This window comes from Hyaena hyaena, unplaced genomic scaffold (genome assembly GCF_003009895.1).
Source record: "Hyaena hyaena isolate Hyena2069 unplaced genomic scaffold, ASM300989v1 scaffold_1524, whole genome shotgun sequence".
NCBI classification, from domain to species: Eukaryota; Metazoa; Chordata; class Mammalia; order Carnivora; family Hyaenidae; genus Hyaena; species Hyaena hyaena.
Window position 1 is genome coordinate 30,442 of NW_024082157.1, and position 12,659 is coordinate 43,100.

Here is a 12,659-nt window from a genome sequence, read left to right on the forward strand (position 1 = left end):
CAGCCTGGGAGTTCAGTCTGTGGAATGAAACTTACAGCGTTGGGATCACTGGATCAATTCTTCTCCCCTGTTGCCTCATGACTTGCCGAGATGTACTTGATTGGACCTTTGAGAATGAGCGAGCAGCCATGCTTGATGGCAACCAGTGGTCAGCCCAGTCATAGATACTTAATTGGTTTGACTGATTGACTTCCCTTTAATCTCCCTTTCCTTCCCTGAGAATTTAGTCCCTAGTAAAGAAGTAGCATATAAACCTTTGCCTCAGTATGAGCTTTCTAGGCAATCCAAGTGAAAAACTTCTTCTGTTCTTATTCTGATAAATGGACTTAATCTCTGGAACCTAATAAGTCCCTCCTCTGCCCTTGACCTCATCTGACTATCATCACAGGCTGAGGTATCATAAAGCTGTTATGTTTAGGGCCTCTTCTAAAGCCTAGTGCCTAATATATCTACATGACCTACTTATATAAATTTTTAAGTGTTTTTTTCTTTTTCAAGAGAGAGAGAGAAATGAAGGAGCAGGGGAGGGGCAGGGAGAAAAGGAGACAGAGAATCTGAAGCTCTCAGCACAGAGCCAGATGCAGGGCTCAAACTCACAAACTGTGAGATCATGCCATGAGCCAAAGTCAGACACTTAACCGACTGAGCCACCCACACGCCCCTGATATACATTTAAAGTCCCACAAAATCTAGCCCTACTCCATGCTATTACACTGTCATTTGGCTTTCAACAGAATTCAACTTCTTGAAGATTGCCTATCTGTACCATTACCTGCCCTTCCTCAGATCCAACTATAATATGTTACCACACCACCAAACCATTAACATTACCTTTATTAATTTCCTCAGTGAGCTCCTTCTCATCACATCTAATGGATACTCTTCTGCTCCTTATATTGCTTTCCTTCTTCACTTAAAAACATTACTAATCCCTCCCTCTTCCAGTAAACACTGTCTTCCCTTGCCTTCTCCAAAACCATGCTCTCTTGACTTTTCTTACCATTCTTTTCCAGATTTTGTTTTGATTCTTCCCTACATACTTATTACTTTGGGGATTTTCATTTTTGTTTTAGTTTTTCCCTTCCTCCATCCATATATGAATCCCATGTGATATTATATAGCTCCCATGACATGTATTGTCTATTTAAAGTTGATTTCCAAATAAATACATAGAGTTTATATTTCTCTCCTGATTTCTAAATAGGTATACCAAACTATTAGCATCTTTACTTGAACGTTTTCAAATGGAAACACTTTTCAATATGTGTTAAATGGAACTTATCCTCTTTGTCCCCAAGTCTTTCTTTAGTTTTCTTTCACAATTGTCCTCCATCCAATTAGCCAACTCAGAAACCTAGAAATTATTCTTGTTAATTTTCTTTGTTCAATACTGTCTCAGATTTGGTCAATCATCAAGTAAACTAGCTTTGATTTTCTAAATATCTTTCAAATATATGATTTCTATTCTTTTCCATTAAGTTCCTTGTTATGGCTCGCAGAGCCCATCCTTAAATTTCCTTAGTCTCACGTATTGCCACTTCTCCTCACACACTTCACTTGAGTCATTTTAATATTCTATAAATTCCTTGGATGTTTTAAGTTCTATAGGCCATTCAAATGCTGTTTTTTTGAACTGGAATATTTATTCCCTTTCAATCTTTCTCATCCTTCCACCTTGTTTTGTGGAAAGAACATCAGAAGTTGGGTAGAAGTGTTCCTCTTCACCACCATTCTCTTGATGTTTTTTTGTTTTTGTTTTTGTTTTCTTAACCTTGTTGGGCTTAACGATTGAATCTATGGTTAAGCAAGATTGTGGCTTCTTTCATATCAGGATATTTCTTCATGAGGAATTTATTCCCAATATTAACCTCTGCTCCTTCTTTCCCTCTCACAAATGATTAAGAGTATTTAATCTTGTTTCCAATGAAGACAGCCTAAAATCAGACCCAGTTACTGGATAAGCCTCAAGACTAGAGTTTAAGTTGATGTCTATCCTTTCAGTCCTATAGTAGTATTACACTGGTATTTTCCATATGGGAATGAAATAGTAAATGCAACAACCACCGTATAATGTACATACATAGTAGAGAAGCAAAGTAGAAAGTGAAATAAGAATAAGGTATATTAGGGGCGCCTGGGTGGCTTAGTCGGTTAAGCGTCCGACTTTCGCTTAGGTCATGATCTCGCGGTTCGTGGGTTCAAGCCCCGCGTCGGGCTCTGTGCTGACTGCCAGCTCAGAGCCTGGACCCTGATTCAGAATATGAATCACACTCTCTCTGACCCTCCCCTGCTCGCTCTGTCTCTCTCTCTCCTAGAAATAAATAAAACATTAAAAAAAAATTAAAAAAAAAAAGAATGAGGTATATTATACAGTAAGCGAGAAAAAAGAAGAAGCTCCAGTTATATTTCATGTAACAGTCATAAGTATAGCACTGTGTTTATGGCTTCATTCCTCTGCTATCATATTACTCTGCCTTTAATATTAAGTTATATTTTCAGTGAGTATGCTTTTATGCAAGCAGAGTAACCTCAAACTTTCATCCTTAATTCTTGTGTCATCAAGTTTCACTAGACTCAATGTAATGTTCATTGCACATTTCTAATGATTTATAAAGACTGATCTTTTACAAATTTTTTACTTTAAAAAACAAAGAGGAATTTTGAAATGTTTTGTAATATTTTTATTCTAGGTACTATTTCAGCATGACTCATCGATTATTATCCCATGCTAAAAAATGACCAGAATAATAAGGAAATGGACAAAGAATGGAATCACCCAGAAGGATCATGCAGTGATCATTACTGTTTTATCATCTGTAAGTTTTCTTATTGTACTACCAAAATACTGCATTATCTTTCACAGAGAGATAGGTGATGTCTAGAGACACCGTGTTTGTAAATTTTAAGAACTTTTTGGGGCGCCTGGGTGGTTCAGTTGGTTGAACGTCCTACTTTGGCTCAGGTCATGATCTTGCAGTTCATGAGTTTAAACCCCGTGTTGAGCTCTGAGCAGATGGCTCAGCGCCTGGAGCCTGCTTCAAATTCTGTGTCTCCCTCTCTCTCTGCCCTTCCCCTGTTCATGCTCTGTCTCTCTGTCTCTTTCTCTCTGTGTGTCTCAAAAACAAACATTTGAAAAAAATTTTAAATAAATAAAAACTTTTCTTACTTTTATTAAACTGTTAAGAATTCACATTTTTCAAAAAAAATTTCTTGTTTAGTGAAAAATAAATTACAAAAGAAGACATTTCACATGAGATAAATGCAGAAATCCATAGGAGTACCCAGATTCTAAGAATGAGGATGATACTGATTATATTTTGCTAGTCTTCATATAATGCTATCCTAAATGGATTTTCTCAAGTGGGTAAAGGGCTGAGGGATTTTTCTTTCTTCAATTTTCTCTAAGAAACATGAATGGGGGACAGAGGTAGATACGTTTCGAGGAAAGTGTGGAATATTGTAAATAGCCATTGGGATGAAAGGGAGAGTAAGATCAAACCAAGGCAACAAAGGATTGTTCAGTTTTTGTTGCCAATCATCAAAGTGTGAGTAGAACTTCCACCCTGTTCTATGCTTCTCTTCCTGCAAAAAATACTATTAAAACAATGCTTTTATGATTATTTTATTAATTCTAGGCTCTCCGGTACAGAAATAGGGGCTCAGATATCCTCTCTTTATGCATTCTTTACCTCTTCCTTAGTGGAAGCAGGCACATTTGTCTTCTCGTTCCTGGGAAATAAAATCTGTTTAGTTCTAAGAGGAAAGTCTCATTCTAGGTTTATAAGGCCTCTCAACCAGGAAGAATAGAGAATTGGGAAGTAGCTTTTGACTATTTCTTCCAAATTCTCAAGTAGTTGAAACCTCACACAAAAAAACTTTAGGTCAGTCAAACTTTGAGGCTCCAGTTTTTCCTGTCACTGTGCTGATAAAAACATGAGGAGTTATCTCCGTTTCTTAAGTTCTTAATTCCTCTCTGTAAATCTTGAACTTTTTTGATAACTAGAATTTGGAATGTGGAGATTTTATATATAGAATGTGCCAAATGTCTTCATGTAATCATTAATAGAGTCCATTTTCATTGTTAAAAGAGATATCATTGGATCAATAAATTATACAATCAGCCTAGAATTTTTATGGAATTATAGAATTCTGTAAAATGTTCACATAAGTGTCAGTTTATCACTAGACAGATGCCCTCATGATCACTTTAGGCAGAAGGAAATGTAAATTGGACAAACTATTATGCTTATACAATCAGGATTAACTGATACTTTCTTGGGACAAGTAGTATAATTATCTTCTTTAGTTCAGATAGTTCTACACATGGTTGTAATGAAGAACTAACTGATGTTTATTGTAGAAGTTGAGAGCAGCTGAATGGATTAAATTAGACAATTACCAGCTGTTACATCAAAAAATTGGCTAGAACTCATAAAAGAACCACTTGAAAGGCTTAAGAGAATTGTAGGACATGGTTAGGTACTCAGGTGTCACATAGAAATGCACTGGCTATGGCTTTTCTCCATATCAAAAAAGAGATTTATCAAGTGAAGGAATTTGGCAAAGATAATATTCAACTTTTATGAGGATTTACAAACCTCATTTCAAATCCCAGTACTTAGAATCATGGAATTTTGATAATAATCACAATTATTTTGTGTTTACGGCTATATGTAAATTGGATAGCCAGTTTTTCAAATGCCTTTATGGGCTTAAAAGATATATAAACTGTATCAACACTCTATTAAAGAGTTACATGATTATTCTGAACCACTGGTGATAATGTTTTTACATTTTTGTCATTGATGATTACACTTCTGTATTTCTTTCACTGCTGATTATATTTCTGGGAGTGCTGGTTATTTCTTAGCACCACTCATTACAGAGATGTGGACAATTTGAAGTTTCCCACATTATAATTAGTTCTCCTTTGATGGTGTATTTTTCCACTGTCGTTGCTCGTATAGTGTGGCACTTGTTGAGATGTAAGTGAATAAATTGTTCTTCATAAGAAAATAATCAAGTGCTTCCATTTATGATGTAAATAAACAAGCTGTGATATAGGATTTTTGGTTGATCATAGTACTTTATTAAATTATGCTGATATATTTGGGGGTGCCTGGGTGGCTCAGTTGGCTAATCTTCTGACTTTAGCTCAGGTCACTATCTCATAGCTTGTGGTTTGAGCCCCATGTCAGACTGTGCGTTGACAGCTCAGAGCCTGGAGCCTGCTTCAGATTCTGTGTCTCTGTCTCTCTCTGCCTTTCCCCTGCTCACACTCTGTCTCTCTCTCAAAATAAATAGGCATAATAATTTTTTAAAAAATTTTACTGATATATTTTGAAAGAAAGTTTTAAATCTATCAATTATTCTAGTGAGCTTAAATAGTGACTTCAGCTTTATTATATAATAAACAAGTGTTCCATGTGTAGGAGGCAGTATTATTTCACTCAATAGCTTATTAATGAGTTCTCCTGTTTAGTCTAGACCAAGATTTAATAAAGACTTTAAATGTGGGAAATTTTAAAGTGTTCCTTTTAACTTTACAAATTGTGTTCTGTTTTCCAGAACCACAATTATTTGATTAAAATGACTTCAACTTGAGTATGAATCAAGGCCAAAAATTAAAATCTGAAAATTTGTCATTTACAAATGAAGACTAAACACAATGCAATTTTTGTTCATTGGGACTGTTTATAAGCTGCTGAATAATAGGGTCAATTCTTCTCTCTTTGAAGGGCATGTAAGTTCAACTCTATGGGATAATCAACTTCACTATTTTTCTATATTTAGTGTTTCAATTTTCATTCAAAGAAGTCACATTATTTCTCAGATGACATCTCTTCATATAGATGCATAACAGCCTATTCCAGAATATCAATTAATATAGGAGAGAATTTAGAAAAAACTAGATAAATCATTGACTATGTCTTGGAGAGTGAGTTAAGGAAACTTTTCTAAAGTTTATTCATCATAGAAGCATTTTCACTTATATTGAACTTCACAAGTTGTTTCTTTCGGATAGGATAGCATCTGGGCTTTGGTATAAATTTCTATTAAGTCACATATATTAAAACAGAAAGAATCCCAATAGCGTATGTTGAATTATTGTGGTGAAAAAAATCCAAAATATAAAGTATATTTTTCTCCTACATTGGTTTTATGGAGCAAGCTGCTGTCCCAATTAAGTAAAACTAATGCCATGACCCAGGACACATTAAGATTTCTCTAGAAATCTCCAATTGTAGCTCCAGCTTTAGCTCTTTAAGAGGAGATAACACAGTCTTCAATTTATAACAGTACAAAGCAATAATTAATAAATTAAACTTTTTGAATTTAATATTTGAGTTAAATATGAATTTAATATTGAATTTAAAATCTGAAGTTAATAAAATCTTCCCTATCCTACCTGGTTATCTTATGATATGCCCTCTTCCACTCAGACTTGTACTTTGCCTTGCTAAGCATGTTGACTCAGGTGTTTGTTCATGATATGCACTTATTTATATTCTATTTTTATTCATCATCCATCTGGCCTCCTACCTCTGCAAGGTACCTCTGACCACACATATCTTTTAACTTCATTATGTTTTCCAGCATTCTCAAGGTGCCTTGATAGATATAAAATAGTTTTCTTTCTCTTAATTCCACTGCTCTCAAGTAATTCAGAAGGTTTTGAATGATCTAAAAATGTCTTCTTATTATATAAAAATTGGACATTTAATCTTAGACCAAAGAGATGGTATTTTTAATATGAAAATTCCTTCTCCTAATGTTCATTTTTCTCCACAACACTCACAATCAACTGCTACATACCATATATATTTGTTTACTGTCTTTCTTTGTCTATAGGATACAAAATCTCTAAGTGAGGAGACTGTTTTATTCATTACTGATTCCCCTGTGCCTATCATGGTACCTGATGTTACTCCATAAATATTTGCTGATTTATTGGATGAAAGTCAATTAAATGCCAAGATATCAGACTAAGGAAACTTGGTTTAAAAATCAACAAAAAAATGCATCACATAGTACTTCATATTCTGGCTTCTGTCATTAATGGTATCTCTTCCAAAGATGATAAAACATTTAAATGATTTTAATTATATGGGTAAATTAGGAGTCTATGATCCCCCTTTATATATAGATTCTACAATATATTACTTCAAACATATTTGAGCAATTCTTCAAAAATGATCTAGCTATTCTCATCCTATATTTTATTGATTGTTCAGTAAGGTTATGTGATAAGAGAAAATTAATTATTTAAATATTAATGCTGCTAACATCTATTATTTACTAAAAGGTTTTTTCTTTATAAGATCCTTTTGAGGGACTAGGTCTACTACTCTTACTTTGTTTTGATACTTAAGATGTTAATCCTATGTGAATTTGTGCAGCAATACCCAGGGAAATCTGTCATAATTTATATTATAGTGATTGTCCTTAACTATGCTTTATTTAGGAGCCAAAGTAAAATATCCTCAAGCAAGTTCTTTTTATTTGCAGAATACGAATATTCTTTTCAATAATTCAATTTGTATTGTATTTAGTATAAGAACATTAAAAAAACAAGGAGTCCAAAAACCTTAAGAAGCATTATTTCGCTGAAACTGGAATTTACATACATTCTGCCTAATAAAAATGGAATCTAGTAGCTTTGTGTCCAGTAACTCCCAAGTAACTTTATACATTAATTAAAATTCTGTTTCTTCCTTGGGATTATCTAGATCAATTTAATTTATAAAACAAGAGCAGTTTGTTAGTTACATAATTATTAAGGAGTTCTATAAAACATTCCCTTATCGTGATCCTCCCCCTCCCCCAATTTTCTTAAGGCCATTCACTTAAGGGGAAATGGGTGTCATACAATATATACACACAAACACACACACACAAGCATTCACACATGTAAGAGAGTAGGTACTTAGAAACAAAACTGTAAAGCTCTTTCTGCCGCCATCTTGGTTCCACATTCCAACACAAAATGCCTAGTGAAGCCACAGAAACCATCCATGCTACAGAGCAGAACTTGCCACAACCCCTGGCTGAGACAGGGTCTGGAACAGAATCCGACAGTGATGAATCAGTACCAGAGCTTGAGGAACAGGAATCCACACAGGCAACCACCCAAAAAGCCCAGCTGGCATCAGCAGCTGAAATCGATAAAGAACAAGTCAGTAAAGCAAAACAGAGCCGGAGTGAAAAGAAGGCACAGAAGCCTGTGTCCAAACTAGGCCTTGCACAGGTTACAGGGGTTACAAGAGTCCCTATCCAGAAATCTAAGAATATCTTCTTTGTCATCAAAAACCAGATGTCTACAAGAGCCCAGCTTCAGATACCTATATAGTTTTTGGGGAAGCCAAGATCAAAGATTTATTTCAGCAGCACAACTAGCAGCTGCTGAGAAGTAAAAAGTTCAAGGTGAAGCTGTGTCAAACATTCAAGAAAACACACAGACTCCAACTGTACAAGAAGAGAGTGAAGAGAAAGAGGTTGATGTAACAGGTGTAGAGGTTAAGGACGTAGAACTGGTCATGTCACAAGCAAATAGGTCAAGAGCAAAGGCAGTCCGAGCCCTGAAAAACAACAGTCATGATATTGTAAATGCTATTATGGAATTAACAACGTAACAAAAAAATGAGGACCCTTTTTTGGTGTTTCAAAAGAATAACTGCAGCTTGGTTTAAAATTTGTACTGTTTCTGTCATTAATAAAGTTATAGCTTCTTGTTATATGAAAAAAAAAAAGAAACAAAACCATAAAGTAGAAATCATAGTAATCTTCACATTAAAGAATTATTGAAAGGTAAAGCCAACAAGGTGAAGACCTTGTTTTTGACTGTCACATTCCCCAACAAAATGGAGATGAGCAATCTTGATCCTGTACATGAATTTTGAGGTTTAAATGTGCATTAATCATGAAATAGGTAGTGAGTACTTGAATTTTATTTTTGACTCAAAAGGGAAAAATCAGGTGAGCACATTTGTCTACTTTACCAACCACACCTAAGTAGCATTTGTGATCCAGGAGACATCAGCATTAGACTCAAAGGAACCTCATCGGGTCACATTTCAGGATAAAGCAGCACATGATTCAGGAAAACAGACTACTGTGATGAAATTTCATATGCTCATTATCAGTGCTTATTCCAAGCTTCTCAGCACTAAAATACAAAATTCTCAAGTGCCTGAAAGGCAGAACGGAATAGTTGAAATACATGTGAAATTTGAGAGAAACTATATGGTGTAATTATATATAATTGAAGATATGTTTTCTTTGGAGTGAAAATGAAAGAAAGTGAGAAAAAAGGCAGGAAACAGAGGAAAGAGATGAAGAGAGACAGGGAATAGTGGTTGAGAAATAGAGCATTTAAATTCAAGGAACAATGTCAGCATTTTGGAAACTATGAAGTGTGAGATAAAGCCATGGATATTTGAAGATTATAATCTTCTTGGGAAGTTGAGAAAATTGGAACCAATAGATAGTAGTAAAAGATTTTCTGTCACCACATACTGGAATAAAAGCTTCTTCAAGAAGAAATTTTAATCATTTTTGTTTCATTGATGTGTCCTCACTTTCCACAACAGAGTCTGGCACATAGTAGCTCTTCAAGAAATAGTTCTTGAGTGAACTTAACAGGTAAGTTAATATAATAAATGAGAGTTTTATTGATACACTGAGCTAATTGCTTACTTAATTCCATAGATTCAGTGGTTTCCAAGGAGAGAGATTACCTCGGGGCAATGTGGTATTTTAGATGTGTTGGTAGATTTTAGGCTAATAGATTTCAGGTGGTGAGATACGAAGGGTTAGACAAAAGTCATTAATTTCTTGTGTGAGCACATTTATTGAATAATTGTCATGTGGCCATCAATATAGTAGGTCCTTTGGATACAGAGATAAAAGGCACAATATCTGGCTCCACATAGCATATATCCTAAGAAAACAAGAAAATAAGAAACAGTTAGTACACAAACAAATATTTGTAATACAGGGAAATAATATACTAGACATACAAGCATGCACAGGCCATAAGTGTCTAGTGAGCCCTCAAGATGTAAAGAAGAATGTCTGGAGGAAGATGAAACTTGGATGATCCTGAAAGACTAACATGTAACAAAAGTAAAGAAAAAAGAGAAATGCTTTCTAGTTATCAGAAATGGCACCTGCAAAACCTAGTGCTTCTGGGACAAAGCAGGAGAGATGCCGGTACAGGAGTGGCAGGGCCTTCTCTGCTGAGCCACAGGGCTTAGGTTTTTATGCCATTGGCAATAGGAATCATGGAAAGATTCCATGCCAGGGGTTATATGAACAGATTTTTCTGAGAAAGGTCACTGACAGAAGAAGGACCTGGCTGATATCTCTCAGAACACGGGAATGGGTTGAATGTAGTTGAGAAAGGAGATGGGGGAAGTGTAATTCCCGCCTTGAATTCTGTAATTCAAATAAGAAATGATGAGTGAGGGCTTGAACTAATACAGGAGTGGTTGGAGTGAAGTGAGGAGGATAAACATCAAGGAGAAAATAAATTATCATGGCTGAAATTATCATGGCTGAGTACTTTTCCGTATACTGTTTTACACTTATAAACCCTTTTAATTTATATAACAACACTATATGATATGTATAATTACATTTGTCCCCATTTTATAGATGAGAGATCTTGGAAAGAGTAAGTGATTTGTGGAATATCGCACTTAGTACACAATGAGGAAGTGGTCAAGACAGAGCTCGAACTTACGAACCATGAGATCATGACCAGAGCCGAAGTCGGATGCCTAACCTACTGAGCCACCCAGGCACCCCCAAGTTTGGAATGTCTTTTATGTCTGTGCTCCACCATCCTCATTTTTGACTCTGTCCTCAGAGTGCCTCCACTATGGTTACACAGTACTGCAACAGATGCAGGTATCATATTAAAATAAGGCAAATTCAGAGGGAGAGAAAGAAATTTATATTAATGACCTCTGATATGTTTTGAAATCTCATTGAATATGACCACAACACATGGCCATCTTTAAATCTATTATTAGACAGGAAATGGAACCGCTACAATTGACTCAGTCCACTTAGGATCTACCTCCCTGTCAAGGATGCAGTAAATCTCAAGAAATGATGGGAAGAGTTAATATTTTAAGAAAGATGAAATTTAATTATCAGGTATAAAAAATGGGAATGATTGTTGGGTAAACAACAAATGTTTTCTCTACTGCTAAAGAACAGACAAAAAGTCTTTAAAAGGAGTCAGTAAGAAGATAGAGGTAAAAAGAAAATGACAGAATATAATGGTTCAAGGGAAAAGAGTACTCTTACATAAAGCCTGAAAGAAATAATACTTTAATTACACTAAGAGATGATATATTCCCCCCTTCTCCCTTTTTCTTTCTCTGTTTTTTTCCTTGAAAAATTATGATGAGATAAAGTAAAACCGGAAAGCCTTGTTTGAGTAAGGAATAGAGGTGAAGAATCAAAGAAGAGGAAGAGAAAAATAAGATGGTAGCTAAAAACGTTCTTTAGGTCCTTAAGGAAATCAGTGAATATCTTTATAGGTTTCTGATCTCAGAAGTAGTATCTGTATCTTCACACGTTCAATGATTACTCAAATGTATTTTATATAAAGTGATAGTCCACCCAGACTGAAACACCAAGAATACAATTATTAAGAGTTGGTTGGGGCATCTGGTGGCTAAGTCGTTTAAGCATCTCACTTAGGCTTAAGTCATGATCTTACGATTCTTGAGTTTGAACCCCACATCAGGCTCTGTGCTGACAATATGAAGCCTACTTGAGATTCTCCCCCCCTCAAAAACAAATAACTAATCTTAAGAAAAAAGGAGGTTGGTATAAATTCCTCTTGTCATGGTTATGTATAAACTTATTCTAGTAGGTATGACTGTAATCTTTGACAAAATTTGGTTCTTAATATATGCTGAATACCATTTTACATTGGTGTAGATAAATTTCACTAGTTTCTTTTGACAGATGAATAATACACTGTCATCTGGGTATAGAATCCATTCTAGAAATCTTTAATAGTAGATATTTTTTTAAAATTTTTAACCATATATCCAGTGAGGCAATTATATACTTGTAACTACTACAACATCCCCAGGAATTAATTTCTAGATATGGAAAATTATTATTCAGGAAAAATAACTTTTACCATTTGTGAAGTTATCAGAAAATATTTCTCACTGAACATATTTAGAAATGGACAAGACTTAAAATCTTTCAACGTCAAGAAGTGATCCCTACTCTATCCTTTTATGTAATCTTCCCTAATATCACCAGAAAGAATCGATCTCTCTCCTTTTATTTTTTGCTTGTTGTTGTTTTGCTTCTCTACAGCATGCTGTTTATATCTCATAAGTAACATGTGTTCTTCACTGAGCATTATAAGAAAAGTAGGATGAACTTGTCTGGTCCAGTCTGTTTGTGTCTTTCAGCAACTCACATATTAAGGACTGTGTAAACATTCATTAAATTGACTTCAATAAGTGAGTGAGTAAAAGTCAGTAAAAGCATAAAGTGATGGTGGAAAAAATACATGCTTTGGGGTAGAATAAATAGGATAATTATATCCTAATTTGATCATATAAAGATGTGAAAAATCACTCAAATGTGTATTCTATAGGTATAATATATTAGAATTTATA

At 34.8% G+C, this 12,659-nt stretch overlaps 1 pseudogene; it reads left to right on the forward strand.

Annotated features, from left to right (window-relative positions):
• Positions 1–7,952: 7,952 nt before the first annotated feature.
• Positions 7,953–8,633, forward strand: LOC120225848 (annotated as a pseudogene).
• Positions 8,634–12,659: the final 4,026 nt, after the last annotated feature.